The sequence below is a fragment of the Schistocerca piceifrons genome, chromosome 5 (assembly GCF_021461385.2).
Source record: "Schistocerca piceifrons isolate TAMUIC-IGC-003096 chromosome 5, iqSchPice1.1, whole genome shotgun sequence".
NCBI classification, from domain to species: Eukaryota; Metazoa; Arthropoda; class Insecta; order Orthoptera; family Acrididae; genus Schistocerca; species Schistocerca piceifrons.
In genome coordinates this window covers 638,876,403-638,901,176 of record NC_060142.1, presented here as the reverse complement: position 1 = coordinate 638,901,176, position 24,774 = coordinate 638,876,403, and positions in this window count along the sequence as shown.

Below are 24,774 nucleotides of genomic sequence, written 5' to 3'. Positions count from 1 at the left end.
CGGAAAGTAACAGTGTTAAAATGAAATAAACAAAAACAACAGTTACAAAAGTTAGGCATAAAAAAGAAGGCCGTTACGAACAAAAAATTGTAGGAAACCTTTAGTTCTGTTTTCATAAAATAAAAGCCACACAACACTAAAAAATTTTTGGAGTGAACACGCTGGGCACTAACACCTGTAGTTCAGAAGCCTCATGTTGTAAAAGGATAAGTATCGAGAAAACATGCATGATCAAACAAAATTCATACAAACTACACGTATGTAAGATATAACATAACACAGAAAAGCTCTGACATCATAAAGTGATCCAAGGAACCTAGAGAACAGAGGGTGCTTAAATTTAAAATGGAGATGTCATGCAGCGTGTGAAAACGCAAGGATGTGTAGGAGCAGCTGGCCTATGTATAAACCAGCATAAAGTAATAAAAAAAATCACAAGCCGAATGAAAAGCCTATCACGCACGCCTGTAGAGTGATAGATTGAATCATGGACATGAATTTCCGTTCTTTAATTATTTTTAAGTCCCATTTCTTGTAAAACTCTCATACCCGCATCAATAGGAAGCGCCACATTGCCCTCATCCCCTAAATGCCGTCCTAGAGCGATATTTTTTTTTACGTTTGCTCTCCGTAACTAATCCCGAAGTCTCTACCTGTATGGCCGATAGACAACGTCGCAAGAGCCGCAGTCAATTTTCTAAACTCCGTATTTCCATATTTAATCGGTTTGGCATATATTCAATCCATCTTTCGGGCTGCTAGTCACTCCAACCTGAGCAATGATACCAGTTCCTTTATCAGTAGATTCCTTGCGAAGATCCAATTTGGCCAGCAGACTGAACATGGAAGAAAAATACGCAGGCTTGTGGAGGGCAGGGTGACACGAATGTTCACCAATTGCTTCAGTCGCAGTAGGTTTACGGAAAATGTTTGTAACAAGCTTCGATGCCTGCCTCACAATTTCCAGATCAAGGAAATTCAAGCACCCATGCTCTTTCATTTGCACCGCCAGGTTAACTTTATCGTGAGTGTGATAAAGCACAGAAACTGTCGATATCACCCTCATTCCCAGGATGATGGATAGAAATTTCTTCAACATATCTACGGTGGTTGATAAGGTAGCTCTCAATATTTTTGCGAGAGTCGAAATATTTCGTCTCAATGTCAGTAATAAAGATTCCAGCAAAAATGACAGAAGAATTAGGTCTCAAGGTTAGTAATAAAGACACCAGCAATAATGTCTGAGAAGTTGCTTCCACTGCTAAGCCATTGTTCTGATAACAGATCTTGCGGTTGCGCATAAACCGATTAAAATGCAGGGGAAGTCACATTAGTTCTAACATTTCCAACACTTCACCCACACGAAACACTTTAAATTTCTTCACCCCATAACACTGCAACTAAAGCAGAGCTGCGTGGGTGGAAATGCTTTCATTGCTCCACCTCATTGTACTACATCAGAACTAGAACTGCATAAATGGCATGAACGGTGCTAGTTCCAGCTTGGAAGCATCGTTATTTCGAAGCTATCTCTCACACTAAACGACTGAGAGAACGTAAAAGCCTCTGTCAGTTTCACATTGCAAAAGCTGTTGACTTTACAATTATGGTTTTGGAAACTGCTAGAAATGAGACTATCAGGCGTGCTAATTTCACGTCGTGAATGCACACAGTGTATAAAACCTGACTTACTAGCATTTCGTGGTGAAATTATGCTATCAATCAGAATGGCTTCCAACGTAGCGTCGCTTCCAAAGAAACCAGGAACTACTTTTGTTTTTAAAATTATTTTCTAATGGTTTTTTGCATATTTTTCAAAATTTGAATGTTGTCGTCTTTTTCCAGTTGTTTGGAAATCTCTCGCATTTAATTTTTAATCAGCCCCTTCTCATATGCTGCTGAAACTTTACAGTTGAAACGACTCAACGAAATCCATCAGATAAGAAGAAAATTTCGTATTAAAGTACCTACTAAGGGAGATATTTCACTGAATAATTCAGCGAATGAAATGAAATGAATCTACTGCAGAACAAACCATGAGGACCAGAAAAAAACCAGAAAACAAACGAATGAGTTAACATATTTTTAACTTCAGTCAGATTACACAGGTGAAGGAAGGAGTAACACATACTGCACACGGGCAAGTCACGTATGAAAAGCGCAGACCGCACCGTACTAGTTATCACACAAAGGGGACGGCGTTAATAATCCGGTCTCTGTTCTAGCAGGCACCCATCACACGATAAGAAGAGTGTTGCCTCTAAAAGCAAATTAATTTACCCTGCGTACTCTGTACACGCTCGGCCATACACAACAGCTTATTGTTCGGTGCATGACAGGTTTAGCAGACGGAGCCTGCAAGCGAACATCGACCGGTAAACACTGCGCAGTTGCTCGCGAGCGCACGCCACGGCATATCCGCAAGCGGCGGGCACGCGCGCCCCCACGTACACACTCGCCGAGGAGGCTACGGGCGAGCAAACAAACAAACAAACACATACACAAAATTCGTGTGTACCGAAATAACAGCGTACACAGACTCGGTTTGTGTGCTCCGCAGCAGCGGCGGGCCGGAGGGAGGGAACAGGGGTAGTTGTTTGGGTTCGCTCGCAGCGCACCCCTTTGATTTCCTGCGGTACTCGGCGCCGGCGCGCCGTGTCGGGGACAGCTGAGTGGGGTGGAATTATCTCGGCAGCCGCGGTACAGCCTACAAGCTCCACTCGGAGTACGCAGAAAAAGAAGCGCACGCGGATGGAAAACAACGATTGGGGAAACATTTTACGAACTCGACTCCGAAACGCCCGACGCACAATTCGCGTGCTGATGGAGCTCCGCTGGTCAAGCGTGCTTATTGGCTAATGCGGTATGAGCAGCGGAACCATGGTCTCACTAACAAGGGGAGGCCGCCAATTGTGAAATTCAGATTCGATTCATACTAAGCATAATAAAAGCTCATGGCCAGAGGTGTAATGTGGCAAAGCACCAAGATGCACTTCTCAGCCATTGTCGAGAAAATCGACAGTTAAAAGAAACCGGTGCCATGAAATACTGTCTACGATTAATAATTTTCCGGAGCGTCCTGGCGCAGCGGTAAGCGCTCGGGTTCGTAATCCGAAGGTCGCCGGTTCGAATCTCGCGCCATGCAAACTTTTTTTTTTTTAGTATTTGTTTTTTGTAATTCATATATATATATATATATATATATATATATATATATATATATATATATAATTCTCGGTAATCAGTTGCAACAATTATGCATATAATAAGTTGTTCAAAGTCGTTTGTCGTGGAAAAACTGGCGACTTCGAACATCATTATGTTTTCCACAAACAAAGTTGTATTTCACAAATGTTATTAATTGTCTTCATAATGTTAACCACGTATAGTTAACAGAAGACGTAGAAACGATATTCCGAAACGAATACGTATAGCGTAAGTCAAACGTTCGAATTAGAATAGAAACCCCACGAACACAAATTTGCTGTGGCAGGTATGAAATATAAACTCCGTTACTCGCTCGTTACACTTGAAGGACAGATGTTGAATGGGCCGAAACGAGCCGCCGCTTAACAGCGTAGTTGCCTGCTAACTTCGAAAGAAGGTAGATGCGGTCCCTAGCGCAACTTATAACATCGTCGAAAATCAGAGCGGACGGGAGAGCTTTGGTACACCCTGTTAAACAAACGGAAAAATGGAGGCGGTGCAATTGGAGAGCGATCCGCCTTCACCAACATGCATAAGCAATTCATATATATATATATATATATATATATATATATATATATATATATATATATATGAATTACCCCTAGCCGAGCCTCAGGTACAGGGCGGGTCGCAGGTGGCGGATAGCGAACGATCCATCAGATATGGTGGACAGCTGCGAATAAGGGGAAACCCAAATAAGCAGTCCCGGACCGAGGCGGCAGCATCACGAGGGTGTGGGAGGGTGAGTTTTGGCAAGGGTCACACTCATTCAAAAACCACAGAACCCGAAGACGTTGCTGTGTCATGGCGAGTAAGTGCCGCCATTACAATAAGCACTGTCAACACCCAAATCCAGGACGCGTCTGAAGTGGGAACCATCGGCATCCTGGTCAGCGTCTGTTCACACAATGTGCGGCTGGTCATAATGCGCCAGGAACTAACAATCCCTGGTTCTAAACACCCAGTGGAAACACTGGACCAACTTGATTACAAGCAAGTATGACTCGTGCAAGTAATAACAACATTACCCCAGGTGGTAACCAATCCACCCATCAACAGATGGCAACCAGGAATTCGGATTCTGGGGAACCTGGACTTACACGATTACACCAGAGAAAGTCGGAGCTCTCTGGCAAACTTCCACTTAAAACACCTACATACATTGGAACCTTTAACATAAATACATTAATCCAACCAGGAAAACTTCTAAACCTTACAACAGAACTTGAAAAGCAAAAGATAGTAATACTAGCTTTACAGGAGACACGTTTTACAGATGAAGAAACATCAGATTATGGCAACTATCGCATCTTTAAGAGCAAGACGGATAAACGAATCGGAAGAGGAGCCCCCCATCTCGGGATGGCGTTTATCATACACAAGAGCGTGCTCAGCTCCATCAAGGAAGTTACTCCCGTAAATAATAGGATAATGACGATGCGCTTACAATGTGCCAACAAAACATACACAATGGTTAATGTTCATGCTCCCACAAACGGTGACAACAAGAAAAACCCCATAGAAACAGAAAAGTTCTGGGAAAATTTGGAGAATATAATGGCCAAGATTCCAAAAGATGATACAAAAGTTCTACTCGGCGATTTTAATGCCCAAATTGGTAGAGAGAAAATCCACCAAAAAACCGTAGGCAAATATCCTGCACATAAATTTACCAATAAAAATGGTACAAGGCTCGTCGAACTATGTAAGCAGAATAACCTGAAGATAATGTCAACATCTCTAAGAAAATGTCCAAGAAAACAAAAGACATGGAGATCTCCTATACAACAAATTGGCGAGTTTCAAATAGATCATGTGGCGATTTCATACCCAGTACAAAAAGAAATTTACGACGTCCAAGTACGCAGAGGAGCAAACATTGATTCAGACCATTACCTAACTAGAATTAAAATCAAGTTTACAGCACGAAGAAGTCATCAGAAGAAAACAGAAATACAGAAATATGACACCAAGAAGATTAAAGAATCTAAAGTAAAAGAAGAATGGGAGAAGGAAAAGGCAAACACATGGGAAGAATTTCATTCTAAAATCACGCGAATAGCTAAGGAAACTATTCCCTTGAAAAAGATATTCAAACACCCTTGGTGGGATTCAGACTGTGAAAATGCATTGGAAAGGAGAAAAAAGGCATTTCAAGAATATAACAGTAAAAAATCACAAGAAAGTTTACATTTATTTAACGAGGTTAGAAAACAGGTTTCAAAATCCATTAGGCAAGCAAAAAGGAAGTACACAAAGGCACAACTGGATGCCATAGAAGAAAATTTCCAAAACTATAATACAAGAGACTTCTACAGAACTTTCGCAGATAAAATACGAGGATATATCCCTCAAAATTTATGTTTCAGAAAACCTGATGGTAAATTAGCCCTAACAAACCAGGAAAACTGCCAAGTATTGGCTCAATATTTTTCTAACCTACTAAATTGCCCAGAACCTAGTTTAAGGTTTCCCAAAGAAATCAGTGCCAACGCTCAACCGGATTCATTACCACCAACACAGGAAGAAATCAAATGTCACATTAAAAACTTAAAAAATAATAGAACATCTGGCGAAGATGGCATTGTTGCAGAGCTATTAAAAAACCTAGGACCAAAGACGTGGCAAGAGCTCACAAAAATAATAACAAAAATATGGGAAACAGAAAAATTACCAGAGGATTGGAAATGTGCCCTTATTCACCCGTTACATAAAAAAGGAGACAGAACAAATGTCAATAACTACAGGGGAATCTCACTTTTACAAGTCACCTACAAAATTCTCTCAACATGCCTGCTGAAAAGAACACAAGAGCAGCTGGAACGCCAAATTGGTGATTATCAAGCAGGCTTTCGCCCCGGTCGCTCATGCATAGAACAAATATTTAATTTAAAGACAATATTAAAACACAAAGCAATTAGAAATGCCTCCATAATTTGTACATTCGTAGATTTTAAGAAAGCCTATGACTCAATTGACCGGCAATCTTTGTTTAACATTTTAGAGGAACTTGGACTTGACTCCAAAACACTAAGGCTTATCAAAGAATCACTGACAGACACTGTATCTAAAGTTAAATTCAGGGGAGAAATCTCTGAACCTTTTCTCATAAAAACTGGAGTACGTCAAGGTGACGGACTATCTCCACTTCTGTTTAATATAGTCCTGGATAAAGTCATTAAGGAATGGGAAAAAGAATTAAAAAATCAATCCTACTGGAAACCAATCCATCTTGGTAGAACCAAAGACAACGTGGAGATATCTTGTTTAGCATTCGCGGACGACTTGGCCATACTTGCAGATGATGAAGAAATCGCCACCAAACAAATAGAGATCCTTAAGGAATGCGCGGATAAAGTAGGTTTACAAATTTCGTTTCAAAAGACAGAATTTTTCTGTACGAAATTCCATATACACAGTTTGAACACAAAATATGGAAAAATAAATAGAGTAAAACATTTTAAATACCTAGGTGAAATTTTGGAGCCAACCGGAGGAGAGAAAGTTGCACAGAAGATCAGACAACAGAAAATGAAGAGAGCATATGGTATGACACATGAAATATACAATAAAAAATGCATCTCCTCGAACACAAAAATCAGACACTACTGCGCAGTAATTAAGCCAGCAGCACTATATGCTAGTGAAACGCTCACACTCCACACAAAATGTGATTTAGAAAAAATACTAAAAGAAGAACGCAAAATTATGAGAAAGATTTTAGGTCCAAAATTAACAGAAGAAGGATACCGGATACAATCAAGAAGAACCACAGAAACTATATCAAACCTGGCAGCAGACATAAGAAGGCGAAGATTAAAATTTTATGGACATGTCACTAGACTTCCCCCCACACGACTCACCAACAGAATTCTCACTTACATAGAAAAAGTCAAATCAACAACACCATGGATTAGCCAAGTAAAATTAGATTTACAAAAAGCAAATATTGAACTTAAAGATGTCAAAGATAGAAAAACTTTTAGAAATAAGGTGGAAAAGTGGATTGTATTGTCGGAGAAGGAAGCACTAAAGAGACCAGGAACAAAATGGACAGAAGAAAGAAAAAGAAAACATGGAGAACGAATGAAAGAAGTATGGAAGAAACGACGTCAGAAAGCTTTGCGTGATCCTTCTGGGTCCATTCGCGATAAGTAAGTAAGTAAGTAAGTATATATGAATTACAAAAAACTAATAATAAAAAAAAAGTTGCATGGCGCGGAATTCGATCTGGCGACCTTCAGATTACGAACCCGAGCGCTTACGGCTGCGCCAGGACGCTCTGGAAAATTATTAATAGTAGAGAGTATTTCACCGCAACGGTTTCTTTTAACTGTAGATTTTCTCGACAACGGCTGAGAAGTGCATCTTGGTGCCTTCCCACATTACACTTCTGGGCATGAGCTTTTATTATGCGCAGTATGAATCGAATCTGAATTTCACAATTGGCGGCCTCCCCTTGTAAGTTTGACAGGCAGTTCACTGCTGAAGTGCGCAGAGCAACAACCACTGAGTAAATTCTGGCGACAGTAAGGCCTGCCTCTTTGCATTAATGTTGCTGTTTTGCCTGTCTTTCCATCATCTGTCGAAAACTGCCGTGTGAGAACATCATTTATCTCGACACACAAAATCAATGAATAAGCATACTACATCGCTATGGTTATTTTATTAAAATGACTGGTTTCGGCCTAGTTTTATGTCATCTTCAGAACAGAACCAACAGAGTTGACGATACCTAGGACAGTCAGTAGACCTCCTTCGCTGAAACTGTGAGGTGAAAGGTGGAATTAAGCAAGGTGAAACTAAGCAGTTACAGCGAGTGATGTCTCCTGTTTGTTCTGGACATCGTCAACTTCAGATTATGGGTGCTGTTCTGAAGATGGCCCGAGATTAGGCCGAAACTGGTCATTTTAATTAAATAACCATCGCGATAGACTGTTTTTTCACTGATTTTATGTAGCATACAAGATCGTTGTCTCCAAAAATATATGAATGTACTTGTATGACGAAAATTAGTGATACAGCGTATCTGTAGAGGAAAGCGGAGTTCTGCCACTTTTATAGTGGGTACGATGTAAGGTAATAATGAACGTTTGGTAGAAATCCATTCCGAGAATTTATTTAGTACAGAGCCAATGAGAAAAGCAAGAAACTCTGAGAATCAGTTCTTAATGATGCTCCTTTCTGATATCTGTTTTGATTTGTGAGTGACAAGTGAACGTTTGTTGCCACTAAAGAAGTATATGAATACTTCTCCCATATGACAAATACAATGACTTACGGACGGTGCTGGTTACATAATGAAAGAAGATGCTTATGGCACAATCTCGCAGTCACCGAATTGGGATGAAAAGCTTTATCTCTTTAATTTTTAGAATTCGTGTGCCTGTACGAAATAAATGTTATTAATTTTTCACTACACGGGCTTCTCCTTGTATTATTAAGCGTTCAGTGACGTCATATATGAATATTTAAATTCATTATCTATCGAATGTAACATTACTGGCAACTTATGATCGAAAGATCAACAGAATTAAAGAATTAGTTTATTAACACTAGGTATTAGAGATAAAGTTAGTGAACTGCTTATAGATGTTGACTGAAATTATTGGTATATCTGAACACTTCTTAAATAAAGAGATAATTCAGAGGCTTCCTTTACCAGGATACAGGTTGGCTGGCAGCTTTTCGAGGAGCTCTGTGCGGTGTGGGGGAGTAGCCATGTATGTGAAAAACGGCATCCCATTTGAGTCAATTGATGTTTCAAAGTACTGCACTGAAAAAGTGTTTGAATGTTGTGCAGGTGTGGTTAAATTTAATGGAGCTAAACTTCTAACTGTTGTTATTTATAGATCCCCAGACTCAGATTTCACAACATTTCTGCTAAAGCTAGAGGAGGTTCTTGGTTCACTTTATAGGAAATACAAAAAGTTAGTTATATGTGATGACTTCAATTTTAAATGTATAAGTGATTGCGCAAGGAAGAGGATGCTGGTAGACCTCCTTAATTCATATAATTTTATGCAAACCGTATTCTTTCCAATGAGAGTGCAAGGGAACAGTAGAACAACCATAGACAACATTTTTGTTCATTCCTTATTACTAGAAGGGCATTCTGTTAGCAAAAAGGTGAATGGCCTTTCAGATCATGATGCACAAATTTTAACTCTAAAAGATTTTTGTGCTGCAACACGTGTTAAACATAGTCATCAGCTGTTTAGGAAAGCTAATCCAGTTGCTGTAGAGACCTTTGTAAACCTTATCAAGGAACAAGAGTGGCAAGATGTTTATAGCGCTGATACAGCAGACGATAAATATAATGCTTTTCTCAAGAGTTTTCTCGTGCTCTTTGAAAGTTGCTTTCCGTTATAGCGTTCAAAACAGGGTACTAGCACAAACAGGCAACCTGGGTGGCTGACTAGAGGGTTAAGAATATCTTGTAGAACAAAGTGCAATTATATCAAAACGTTAGAAACAGTCGAAATCTAAATGCAGTAGCCCATTACAAACAGTATTGTAAGGTGCTTAAAAATGTTATTAAGAAGGCAAAAAGTATGTGGTATGCAGATAGAATAGCTAAGTCTCAGGATAAGATTAAAACCATATGGTCAGTCGTAAAGGAAGTGACTGTTCTGCAGAGACAGGTCGAGAATATAGAATCAGTGCGTAGTGGGGATGTCCGTGTTACTGATAAGTCGCTGATATGTACAGTATTTAATAATCACTTTCTGACAATGGCAGGTGAACTAAATAGAAACCTAGTCCCGAAAGGGAATCATATAGCGCTCTTAGAAAAAAGCGTTCCGAGACTGTTACCTAAAACGCTCCTCCATGATACTGACAAAAGGGAGATTGAGTTAATAATTAAATCACGAAAGACCGAGAACTCTCATGGATATGACGGGGTATCTAGCAGAATACTGAAGTATTGTTCTATGTATGTTAGCCCAGTACTTAGCCATATCTGTAACTTTTCCTTTAGGAGTCGTCGGTTTCCTGACCGATTAAAGTACTCGGTGGTGAAGCCACTTTATAAAAAGGGAGACAGTGATAATGTTGACAATTTTAGACCTATTTCTATGCCATCGGTGTTTGCTAAAGTTATCGAGAAGGTTGTACATACAAGGTTACTGGAGCATTTAAATTCACATAATTTGCTGTCAAATGTTCAGTTTGGTTTTAGAAATGGTTTAACAACTGAAAATGCTATATTCTCTTTTCTCTGTGAGGTTTTGGACGGATTAAATAAAAGGTTGCGAACGCTAGGTGTTTTCTTTGATTTAACTAAGGCTTTTGACTGTGTTGACCACAGAATATTACTGCAGAAGTTGGACCATTATGGAGTAAGGGGAGTAGCTTACAATTGGTTCACCTCTTACTTTAAGAACAGAAAGCAGAAGGTAATTCTCCGCAATATTGAGATTGGTAGTGATGTTCTGTCCCAATGGGGCACTGTTAAGTGGGGCGTTCCCCAAGGGTCGGTGCTGGGGCCACTGCTGTTTCCTATTTATACACTCCTGGAAATTGAAATAAGAACACCGTGAATTCATTGTCCCAGGAAGGGGAAACTTTATTGACACATTCCTGGGGTCAGATACATCACATGATCACACTGACAGAACCACAGGCACATAGACACAGGCAACAGAGCATGCACAATGTCGGCACTAGTACAGTGTATATCCATCTTTCGCAGCAATGCAGGCTGCTATTCTCCCATGGAGACGATCGTAGAGATGATGGATGTAGTCCTGTGGAACGGCTTGCCATGCCATTTCCACCTGGCGCCTCAGTTGGACCAGCGTTCGTGCTGGACGTGCAGACCGCGTGAGACGACGCTTCATCCAGTCCCAAACATGCTCAATGGGGGACAGATCCGGAGATCTTGCTGGCCAGGGTAGTTGACGTACACCTTCTAGAGCACGTTGGGTGGCACGGGATACATGCGGACGTGCATTGTCCTGTTGGAACAGCAAGTTCCTTTGCCGGTCTAGGAATGGTAGAACGATGGGTTCGATGACGGTTTGGATGTACCGTACACTATTCAGTGTCCCCTCGACAATCACCAGTGGTGTACGGCCAGTGTAGGAGATCGCTCCCCACACCATGATGCCGGGTGTTGGCCCTGTGTGCCTCGGTCGTATGCAGTCCTGATTGTGGCGCTCACCTGCACGGCGCCAAACACGCATACGACCATCATTGGCACCAAGGCAGAAGCGACTCTCATCGCTGAAGACGACACGTCTCCATTCGTCCCTCCATTCACGCCTGTCGCGACACCACTGGAGGCGGGCTGCACGATGTTGGGGCGTGAGCGGAAGACGGCCTAACGGTGTGCGGGACCGTAGCCCAGCTTCATGGAGACGGTTGCGAATGGTCCTCGCCGATACCCCAGGAGCAACAGTGTCCCTAATTTGCTGGGAAGTGGCGGTGCGGTCCCCTACGGCACTGCGTAGGATCCTACGGTCTTGGCGTGCATCCGTGCGTCGCTGCGGTCCGGTCCCAGGTCGACGGGCACGTGCACCTTCCGCCGACCACTGGCGACAACATCGATGTACTGTGGAGACCTCACGCCCCACGTGTTGAGCAATTCGGCGGTACGTCCACCCGGCCTCCCGCATGCCCACTATACGCCCTCGCTCAAAGTCCGTCAACTGCACATACGGTTCACGTCCACGCTGTCGCGGCATGCTACCAGTGTTAAAGACTGCGATGGAGCTCCGTATGCCACGGCAAACTGGCTGACACTGACGGCGGCGGTGCACAAATGCTGCGCAGCTAGCGCCATTCGACGGCCAACACCGCGGTTCCTGGTGTGTCCGCTGTGCCGTGAGTGTGATCATTGCTTGTACAGCCCTCTCGCAGTGTCCGGAGCAAGTATGGTGGGTCTGACACACCGGTGTCAATGTGTTCTTTTTTCCATTTCCAGGAGTGTATAAATGACATGCCTTCTAGTATTACAGGTGATTCAAAAATATTTCTGCTTGATGATGACACCAGCTTGGTAGTGAAGGATCTCGTGTGTAATATTGAAACAGTATCAAATAATGTAGTTCATGAAATAAGTTTGTGGCTTGTGGAAAAATAATTTGATACTAAATCACAGTAAGACTCAGTTTTTACAGTTTCTAACTCACAATTCAACAAGAACCGATATTTTGATCAGACAGAATGGGCATATTATAAGCGAGACGGAACAGTTCAAGTTCCTAGGCGTTCGGATAGATAGTAAGCTGTTGTGGAAAGCCCATGTCCAGGATCTTGTTCAGAAACTGAACGCTGCTTTATTTACCATTAGAACAGTATCTGAAATAAGTGGCACTTCAACACGAAAAGTAGTCTACTCCGCATATTTTCATACGTTTATGTCGCATGGTATTATTTTTTGGGGTAATTCTTCTGATTCAAAAAGGGTATTTTTGGCTGAAAAACGGGCAGTTCGAGCTATATGTGGTGTAAGTTCGAGAACCTCTTGTTGACCCCTATTCAACAGTCTGGGAATTCTGACATTGCCCTCACAGTATATATTTTCTTTAATGTCGTTTGTTGTTAGCAATATTAGCCTATTCCCAAGAGTTAGCAGCTTTCACTCAGTTAATATTAGGCAGAAATCCAATCTGCATGTGTAATGCACTTCCTTGATTCTTATGCAGAAAGGAGTGCATTACTCTGCTGCATCCATTTTCAATAGGCTACCACAAGAACTCAAAAGTCTTAGCAGTAGCCCAAACTCTTTTAAGTCTAAACTGAAGAGTTTCCTCATGGCTCACTCCTTCTATTCTGTCGAGGAGCTCCTGGAAGAGCTAAAAAATTAAGTAAATTCCAGTGTTACCATGTTGATTTTCTTTATTTAAACTTATGAATTGTCACCTGAATATGTTTTTTATATTTCATTTTATCTGTTTCTAATATCATGTTATAATTTCATGTATTGACTCGTTCCATGACCATGGTGACTTCTCCTTAATTTGGTCCCACGGAACAATAAATAATTAAATAAATATTAGTAAATAAACAAATTTTAAAAAGACGGTTATCTCGTTACGACTGACAGCAGTCAGTATCAGTGCTCTGAGGTGGGACCATTGATTTAGCAAACTACAGGAAGGTAGTTTAGATTAAAGGTAAATGAAAATTTGTGTCATAAAATTGCGTAAATGAGGAATTTACAATCTCCTAATGCACTAATATTTGCTGCAGCAAGCCTCTCGTCGCTGTTCTGAAGGAAGCTGGGTCAAATAATAAACGGAATTTCCTTCTTTAACATCCAATAATATCAGCTCATTACTTACATTAGAAACAACAATTTTTTGATTAAAAATGAAGAACTGCTACTACAAAACACATGGATAGAGCAGCAAAATGCGTAAATGATTTGTGAGATGTTGCGTCCATTTGGTAACGCACTCGAAAATTGATATTAGTCTTGATCACTGTATACAGTTATTTTACACTGCCCTAAATGTCTCGGCAATATGGTATTCTCAAAGTCTCTACAAGAAAAATATATGAAAGGGGCAACAGTGAAAATTCACTGATACAGTTAAGTAAAACGTACTTCTTACAAACATAAGACGCTATCACTTAGTGAAAAGCATTGATAATATACATGAAATGTAGACCGTAATGAAACCAGGAGAGGTAGAACACACCATAATATCTATAACACATTGTCAAGTAAAATGGAATGGAGTTTGTTAAACATTGATATAAAGTATCAGGTCCACATTATTTGATGACATCAGAGTACAAACGTACTCACTGTACACGACGATGTATCGGGTGATGAAGCCGCCAGATGGTGGTGCTATATGGCTTAGTGAAAATTTTATGTTCTGAAATATAGAAGTAATGATAACATTGATTGATACCTGTAGTTTTGAATGAGACATAACATTTTATTATATCCATTACATATCCAGTTTAATTTTTAACACATATCCTTCTGGTGTAAGATGACTGGCGAAAATGATCACCATCGCTACAAGGTACAAAAATGTAGTTAAAGTAAATGAACAGCTAGCTGTTCAATAAATTTATATATTACAACAAATACATAATTTAGTATCCATAAGGCACACGTAAAAAAATAAAAACGATGTATTGGTGTTCCAACCATAGGATAAACCAAAAGTGACAAACTTACACGCAAAAAGATAGGAAATTCCCGGGTATTTGAATAATTCGTGACACAGATTTTTCAAACTTAGTAATTTTATTACCAAATCCTTTAATCCTTGTGACCATAGTAAACTAACTTTTAGGTTAAAAACGTATAGTGAGAAAACTATGACAATAAAAATAACTATGAATGATTTAGATTATGGTATGAAATAAGTTATTAATGTCTGAAACAATCAATGTTATCCCAGTATTATGTGAATACTTTCAAATATTAAATATATATTGTCTCAGACACCAGATAATAAACTGGAACACACTGGGTTTTTGTTAAATATTACGTGGACTTTTCTAATATAACTGACTGAAGGCGTCAGACAGTAAACAAAGTCTTAAATACTGCACTCTATCATTAATGCTCATAACGGCTTTTCTCTGAAGATATCTTGAAGTAGCTAAGATTTTTTAACTGATGTTATGTTTCTACAGCATTCGAGAGATTGTGAAAAGCGAGCTATAGTGGAAGGATATCTGTTAATGTTTGCAATAATATTTTACGCAAAAAGATGCGGGATATACTATACATGAAATCGACTGACATGTTATCTTCCAGCTACCGTGCTACCATACCGACCGTGCCTTTGATTTTACGTTTAGCATATTTAACGATTTTTCTTAGAATTTTCAATGGCAAAATTATACTTCTCTAATCAAAGAGCCTAGAATAAAACACACGTAATTTGAACTTGTTTTAATACACCAAAAAGCCTTAGAGTACAAAACATGCAGGAAATGTATTGCCTATTACCACATTCCGCGAAACTTGCAGCGATAATTCTTTTTCATGAAGTACCGAGAGTGTCCACTCTCAATATTGGACTTTACCTGTCGATTAATGCTCGAATTAAGACTTGGTACTTAGATTCCTCACATGTTACAGTACGCAAATTACATGTGGTTCGTAAATCTTCAAAGACGAATAAATTGTTCAAACAATCTCATAAGTATATTTCGGCGTTGAAGGCACTGCTAGAAACTTGTACGGCATATTATACCGGGTGATTAAAAAGTCAGTACAAATTTGAAAATTGAATAAATCACGGAATAATGTAGATAGAGAGGTACAAATTGACACACATGCTTGGAATGACGTGGGGTTTTAATAGAACCAACAAAAACACAAAAGTTCAAAAAATGTCCGACAGATGGCGCTTCATCTGATCAGAATAGCAATAACTAGCATAACTAAGTAAGGAAAAGCAAAGATGATGTTCTTTAGAGGAAATGCTCAATATGTCCACCATCATTCCTCAACAACAGCTGTAGTCGAGGAATAATGTTCTGAACAGCACTGTGAAGCATGTCCGGAGTTATGGTGAGGCATTGGCGTCGGATGTTGTCTTTCAGCATCACTAGAGATGTCGGTCGATCACGATACACATGCGACTTCAGGTAACCCCAAAGCCAATAATCGCACGGACTGAGGTCTTGGGACCTGAGAGGCCAAGCATGACGAAAGTGGCAGCTGAGCACACGATCATCACCAAACGACGCGCCCAAGAGATCATTCACGCGTCTAGCAATATAGGGTGGAGCGCCATCCTGCATAAACATCGTACGTTCCAGCAGGTGTTTATCAGCCAGGCTGGGGATGATGCGATTCTGTAACATATCGGCGCATCTCTCACCCGTCACGGTAGCAGTTACAAAACCAGAGTCACTCATTTCCTCGAAGAAATAATGTCCAATAACGGTCCATGTAGTTAATCCAACCCATACCGTGACTTTTTCGTCGTGCAATGGAGTTTCCAAGACAGTTCTAGGATGTTCGGTAGCCCAAATTCGGCAGTTGTGGGCGTTCACAGACCCTCGGAGCGTCAAATGAGCTTGGTCAGTCCACAACATGCTACTTAACCAATCGTCATCTTCCGCCATCTTTTGAAACGCCCACACCGCAAATGCCCTCCGCTTCATTAAATCGCCCGGTAATAGTTCATGATGCCGATGGATTTTGTATGCATAGCAGCGGAGGGTACGCCTCAATGCCAACCAAACAGTAGTGAATGGAATGCCGGTGCGATGTGCGACTGCACGACCGCTGACTTCCCGTGCATAGACGAACCCGCTACAGTCTCTATTTCTTCCTGAACTGTCTCAGAAGCATTACGCCTTGTGCTCGGTGGGCCACTACGGGGTCTATCGTCTAAACAACCCGTGGCTTCGAACTTCGAAATCATTCTCGCCACAGCTGCATTTGTCAACGGACCTTTTGTAAGTAGGCTGTTTAGGTTTTTATATTGGTAACGCCACGTAGCGCTCTGTATGAAAATCACTGGCTGTGCTGTGTGCAGTCTGTAGCTGGGTGGCAGTGTTGTAATATTCGCTATTGTAGTGTTGGGCTGTTGGCTGTTAACAGCACGTAGCGTTGCGCAGTGGGAGGTGAGCCGCCAGCAGTGGTGGATGTGGGGAAGTGAGATGGCGGATATTTGAGAGCGGATGATCTGGACGTGTGTCCATCAGAAACAGTACATTTGTAAGACTGGATGTCAAGACGCTAACCTTGAGAAAAGTTTTAGCATTCCTTACCGACGTATACAACATGATAATTTCTTTGAAGTTGAAACTCTGTGCACTAGAAAGGGTAAAAGATTGCACCACATTTCACTTGTAAAACCGTTTATAGAAACATAAGTTTCTTTTTAACTTTGTCTTTGCCATAAAACTTTTCACTTCACGTTACTAGTATGCTTTTGTCACACTTGGAAACTGTTAACATGCAACTATGTTTTAATGTTAACTATCCAGTCAAGAACCTAGGGAACTTATTTTGACAAGTAATTATAAATGCATTGTTATAGTGTACAGAGAACACAGTGTTACTGTGTGTGTACATTCTTGCTTGTTAGTTGCAGGATCACGTAACAACTATAAGGCTCACATACTTAGAACATATACCAGTACTGCTAACGAGATTTTAGTGCAACATTTTGGTTTACTTGAAAAGACATTCTTTATTTGATGTACTTTCTGTGGGATTAGAGATGACTTAGTATTTCGTTTCTTTGACAGCTACACGATTATATCACGACGCTACTAATGCGTGACACAATTTACATTGTTGCTTTTGTGCTGTATCTGCTTTATATCTGCACAGTTTTTCTGAATTCTTCTGAAAAGTAAAACATGTTTTAGTAGTAACTTTTGTGGTATAGCTACAATGAGACAACCTTTTTCGTAGAACAACATTACGTTACAGTATAGTACTTTCTTGATCACGGTAATGTGCGTAATAACTACAATACTTATAGCATAGCATTTCCCTTTTGAGGTAAGTACATTGACTTCTGCAGAACTTTGCTTACAGAGGACGATAACTACGACACTCCGACAGAATTATCTTACGAGACGCACAGTATAGCGTTACAGTACACGAATTTGAGTGATTAATTTTGTACTTAAAACATTTATTTTTAAAGATTTTTGAATTACAAAGATACAAAGGTTTTCCGTGATACATTTCATTCCATTGCTGTAATTTGTAACACTTAATGGTATAATTACATTAATCCTCAGGGTACACGCTTACTTTGTGTACCATGTGTTTGGGAAGCACAAGGAGCCCTAGCTAATATGGTATTTGATTATACACCCTTACGCCTCGGTACCAGGTTTTCTAACACATAAATTACACAGCTATCTGATCATTTAACTGAGAGAGACAACATGTTTTTTACTACATCAGTGACAGATGTTTACGTAATTACACAGTTGGATAACTTCACACTTATGAAATTGTATTTTGACTGTACTTTGCGAACTGTTCATATCTTCTTCGGAACCATTTTGATACTATGACAGCTTTGAATGATGCATTTGGTATGGGATGATGACTTTTTAAAGTGCGTTTGAGGTAGATGACACTACTGAAATGAGCAGAGAATTTTTTTTAGGTTTTGAAATTATTGCAGAAAGCTGCGACATTTTTTAGATTTGGCTGAGGTTTTATGATGTTATTATTACGATGACAATGTGTATTATGCTGTTGAGGTATGTTTATGATCAATAAGCTGATGCTATATGAGGAATTTGATTAGCTATGAATTTATTATGATGAAATATTGAAGTGTCGACGAATGTGTATATAGGTAATAAGGTAAAGAATAATGAGTAGTGGTTAGGCACTCTGATTTGAGAAAAAGGATGTTGGAAACCAAGAATCGTACTTTAAGAGTCATGAAATGTGTGTAAATGCATGAATCACACTGTTATATTTACAGGATTTTGTTTCTACACATTTCTACTGTAATTTCACGACTTGTGAAATTTTATTTGTATCAAACTGTCACTGTAGCGGAAACTTCTGTTGTAAATTTCGGTAAGAAAGCTAAGTGACCTCGACGTAATGCGTCGTTGATGCGCAGCTGTGCATCGCCTGGAGAAAAAGCCATTAGGTGGAGAAAAAAGAGGCCATTAACCTCGATATTGACAGTTCTTTTTAGAAAGCATCGCAAATACGACACACTCAAACTTGGAAACATGATTACACTGTAGAATTATGATATTTACTGAAATGAAATGATGAGAAACATTTCAAATTTTTGTCTTGCTAGTTGAAAGATTGTTTACTGCATTATGAAATGCCATATGGCTATTGAATGACGTTTCACGCCTTGCTTTGCCTATTTTGTTTAATATCCAGATTCTAGCTGCACTGCAGCATTGGTTAAAATAAAATTTTATAGATGTACTAATATAAATATTTTATGCCTACAGATTCAGTAAATAAGAACTTTATGATGCACTTAAAAAAAAAGGAAGGAGCACAAAAAGACATTTCCCTTCACAGGAATTGCATATATGATTTTCTTTTCAAGTACTTGGTAATAACTTTTGTAGAATTAGTTGTGGTGCACCACTTTAATTTCATAGACATTAAGATGTGAATAGACATTTCCCTTATCTGCATTGTTGTCTTTAGTGTAATATTTTTTCTGCTTGAGCTTTGTCATGTTTAGGTATAAGCTATAGCATTTGCTGCTGCTGTTTGCCAAGCATAATGCTACTGAATTTCACTTTGTATTACTCTGTTAAGCCAGTTTTACTACTGATTTGTTTTTCTTGTTGCTCCACAATGTCTCATATTAGTTGTAATATTGCAAGTGCTTTGCTAATTTATATATACTGCTGCTTGCTTTGTCAATTTGCATTTTTTTCATTGCTGTTTGTATTAATTGTTTTGTGCTGCTGCATTGCCTCGTCCCTTAGCTCAGTAGATTTAAGTAAGCTTAGGAGGGGGTAGGCTATATAAGAGAATGAGGTATGATGAATTGCAAGAAATGCATTGAGAAGTTATACGAAAAAAGTTTGTAAAAGAAAAGGTACTGTACAATGAAGAATAATTATTTTAAAAGAGGATGAATAGAATACAGAAAGCAGGCTTAGATAGGACTTTTTGGGAATAATGATGAACGAAGGGAGATCTCCATGCAAAATACTGCAGTAAAACAAACCCTGTCCTTTCCTTTTGTGTTATCCCTCTATGTGTTTGTGTACCTTTGTGTATTTGTGTTATCCCCGTCTTTATGTGTTTCGTTAATAAGATTTATGTTGTAGAATATTTCTAGTACTAAGCTACATTCACTATGATGAGGAATACTGTAATCCTCAAATACAATTTGCATTTATAATATGTTATTTTCTTTGTAAAGATGTTTAGACATTATTTATTCTGTTCTGTTTTAATGCTCATGTGTGAAATTAATGTTTCGAAAACTATTCTCATTATTTTATATATCTACTTATGTCATAATTCCTGTAACACTGATGTATATGTCGATTTCTATTCTTTTGTAAAGCCTGTATTAGTACAAATGTTACCTGTATTATTATGCTTTCATGATGTTTTCTGTATCTCTGTAATTGTATTCTCAAGTTATAAAATTGTAATGGACACCAGTTCATCAAATTAAGTAACTTGTAAGCATACATTTCACTGCACACATTTCTGTTGGTCATAGTATATGCACAATATGTGAAAAAAAGAGGACTGTTAGTGCTTGCACGTGTGTTGATAATTCAGCAAGGGACTGGTTAACAGCATTGCTGGTTCTAAGGACATTCCAAAAAGTTTTGTGAGTACACTAGTGGTGGTTTATGGACTTGCTATATTGTCTGCAAGACTCTTCGATGGTGATTGTGCACCTGCACAGTCACAGCAGATGGCTGCTGGCCATCTCTACAAGGACTACAGTGGGTCTACATCTTTGATGACTCACCACTACCATTATCTCTACATGGACTGCAGTGGGTCTGCACCTCTGGTAGCCCACCAATACCGTAATCTCTAACAAGACTACAGTGGTCTGCTCTGTGATGACCTTCCTACCAATATTCTTCAAAACTTCGACTGACTCTGCTGTGGGTTTGCTCTATTGTGGCCCATTACCTGTCTGCATGTCAAGAGTCAGCACTGTCTTTCCGTTAGAAGGACAACACTACTTCTTCAAGACTGCATGGAAATCCACTACTTCTGTGTGCATTTTCTTTTACTGCTCAGACCTCGAGAAAAAAAAAAAAAACTGTGCAATTTTACTATTATGAATGATCAGGATTGTCTTTATGGACTGTGAGAAAATTTTAACTTTTGACCAACATTATATCGATGAGTCTGTACATTTGATTTCTTTGTTATTGTAATTATGAAAAATTTTTTCATATCTGTATTGGCCGTTGCCCAAAACAATTTGTAAAATTTTTTGTGGGGAGCATGAGGGCTATGTAAGTAGGCTGTTTAGGTTTTTATATTTGTAACGCCACGTAGCGCTCTGTATGAAAATCACTGGCTGTGCTGTGTGCAGTCTGTGGCTGGGTGGCATTGTTGTAATATTCGCTACTGTAGTGTTGGGCTGTTGGCTGTTAACAGCGCGTAGCGTTGCGCAGTGGGAGGTGAGCCGCCAGCAGTGGTGGATGTGGGGAAGTGAGATGGCGGATTTTTGAGAGCGGATGATCTGGACGTGTGTCCATCAGAAACAGTACATTTGTAAGACTCGATGTCGTGAACTGCGATATATATTATGACTTTTGAACACCATTAAGGTAAATACATTGTTTGTTCTCTATCAAAATCTTTCATTTGCTAACTATGCCTATCAGTAGTTAGTGCCTTCAGTAGTTAGAATCTTTTATTTAACTGGCAGTAGTGGCGCTCGCTGTATTGCAGTAGTTCGAGTAACGAAGATTTTTGTAAGGTAAGTGATTTGTGAAAGGTATAGGTTAATGTAAGTTAGGGCCATTGTTTTTTAGGGATTTTTGAAAGTCAGATTGCGTTGCGCTAAAAATATTGTGTGTCAGTTTAGTGTTGATCAGAACAGGTAAAGAGCGAAATGTCTGAGTATGTTCAGTTTTGCTCAGCTGTTTGAAAATCAAATAATGTAAGAGGTTTATCTGCATAGTAATTCATAAATTTTTCTAAGGGGACGTTTTACTTTACCCGTTCGAATCCCCTTCCTATGGCGATAGGATCGTAACGCTGAACTAGCACATTCCCCATTATGATAATACAGCTTCACTGAAAGCTCCTTTTCAGGTAACGTCAACATGCTGCGACTGCTGGCGCATCTAATTGTCTCTCTCATTACAGCTCTTTTTATACACGAGTGCCATGCGCAGTCACTGACGTTTTGCTGTCCAGCGCTATCTGTCGGACGTTTTGTGAACTTTGTTTTTAGTTCTAATAAATCCCCATGTGATTCAAAGCCTGTGTGGCCTGTGTGGCAACAAGACTCCACCGCACCCAAAGAACATAAACGCATTGAGGTGGCAAAAGCCAAGCAGGCAACCTCTCTCTTCATAAAGTCTACCAACAACCAAGACACGAAAACAATAAAACAAACGTGGAGATTTACCAACCTCCAGATGCGGACATTATGTGCATTCATACTTCCACTTAGATGAAATGTCGATTCTTCACTGAAGGCGACACGATCCACAAATTCTTTAGCGTCGTGCAGCAACATTTCGTTTACAAAGTTGGCACGTGACCGCAGTCTGCAGGCTTTAGAGCTCGTAACAACTGCAGACGATAGGGGCGAAGCTATAAGCGTCTCCTTAAGTCTTCGCACAGACGTCACTGGAATTGCTAATTCACTGCTATTCTTCCGAACTGATTTCTTGGGGCTAGCGTGAAAGACTCTTACTTGTTGAACACGTTCTTCAGTCGCTCTTAGTCGTCCCATGCTCTTCCTTTTGCCCACAGATCTACAAACAAAATTGATTTTCTTTTTGAAACAGTAAACCGTCATTAGACCCTGTATACAAAGTCAAATGGTTCATTGCTCTTTCAAAACATGTTGCATGATTGTGGCTCACCACCGTCGAAAATTGGGTTGATCTTTCATTTGATGTATTATTTACAACTGTAAGTTGAATATAATAAATGCTAAGGTGCATGAAAACGTGTACATTCATTTTGAAATATCCTGCATTTTGACTCACGCGTTCTAAACCCACAACAGCGTGAAAGAGCAACCGTGCAAATTAAATCATACGGAAAGGAGATAAAGATAAGCTAAACTTTGTGTGGATGTTTTATAAACTCAAGTAAACTTCAATATCGTACAGCGACGTTGGCCGCGTTATTCCGTGGAATGTGTGCAGCTCCTGTCGGAGAGGATGTTCTTCCCCCGCGCACCTTGGCCCCTTTCCTCGCACCTAACTGGGTGTAGTGTCGTGTGTACACTTAGAGAGTGTAAGTAACTGCAGAGGACACCTGTTTAGTGTCCAACGGACGCATCACAATCACATTCCCACACGTAATGAGACACCGGGAGAGGTATGGGAAGTAATCCAGGACACTGGTGCAACGGCTAGTGATCAGGAACTCTAGGCCACCACTTCCCGTCACCTTGCAGTGAAAATCTCATCCACCACCAGGATCCGCGCTGGCTTACCTACCATTCGCGCGCCAGCACAAAGGCGTGACTTCTCGACCTCGGCTATAGAGGCGCGTATAAAGTCTTATGTCATCACTGCAACTCTCTTGCACCAGTTCACTATTTTTGCTTATGAAGATAGTGAATCACTGATTCAATTATTGGACAGAAGTCGTTATTTGTAAGTTATTTACACGTTTTAGGACATCACGAGTATACCGCGTGATGACAAAGTCAGTACAAATTTGAAAACTCTATAAACCACGGAGTAATGTAGATAGAGAGGTAAAAATTGACACACAGGCTTTGAATGACATGGGGATTTATTAGAACCAAAAAGAAAAAAAAAACAAAGTTCACAAAACGTCCGACAGATAGCGCTGGACAGCAAAACGTCAGTGACTGCACATGGCACTCGTGTATAAAAAGAGCTGTAATAAGAGAGACAATTAGATGCGCCAGCAGTCGCAGCATGTTGACGTTACCTGAAAAGGAGCTTTCAGTGAAGCTGTATTATCATAATGGGGAATGTGCTAGTTCAGCGTTACGATCCTATCGCCATAGGAAGGGGATTCGAACGGGTAAAGTAAAACGTCCCCTTAGAAAAATTTATGAATTACTATGCAGATAAACCTCTTACATTATTTGATTTTCAAACAGCTGAGCAAAACCGAACATACTCAGACATTTCGCTCTTTACCTGTTCTGATCAACACTAAACTGACACACAATATTTTTAGCGCAACGCAATCTGACTTTCAAAAATCCCTAAAAAACAATGGCCCTAACTTACATTAATCTATACCTTTCACAAATCACTTACCTTACAAAAATCTTCGTTACTCGAACTACTGCAATACAGCGAGCGCCACTACTGCCAGTTAAATAAAAGATTCTAACTACTGAAGGCACTAACTACTGATAGGCATAGTTAGCAAATGAAAGATTTTGATAGAGAACAAACAATGTATTTACCTTAATGGTGTTCAAAAGTCATAATATATATCGCAGTTCATGACATCGAGTCTTAGCGAATATTACAACAATGCCACCCAGCCACAGACTGCACACAGCACAGCCAGTGATTTTCATACAGAGCGCTACGTGGCGTTACAAATATAAAAACCTAAACAGCCTACTTACATAGCCCTCATGCTCCCCACAAAAAAATTTTACAAATTGTTTTGGGCAACGGCCAATACAGATATGAAAAAATTTTTCATAATTACAATAACAAAGAAATCAAATGTACAGACTCATCGATATAATGTTGGTCAAAAGTTAAAATTTTCTCACAGTCCATAAAGACAATCCTGATCATTCATTACAGTAAAATTGCACAGTTTTTTTTTTCTCGAGGTCTGAGCAGTAAAAGAAAATGCACACAGAAGTAGTGGATTTCCATGCAGTCTTGAAGAAGTAGTGTTGTCCTTCCAACGGAAAGACAGTGCTGACTCTTGACATGCAGACAGGTAATGGGCCACAATAGAGCAAACCCACAGCAGAATCAGTC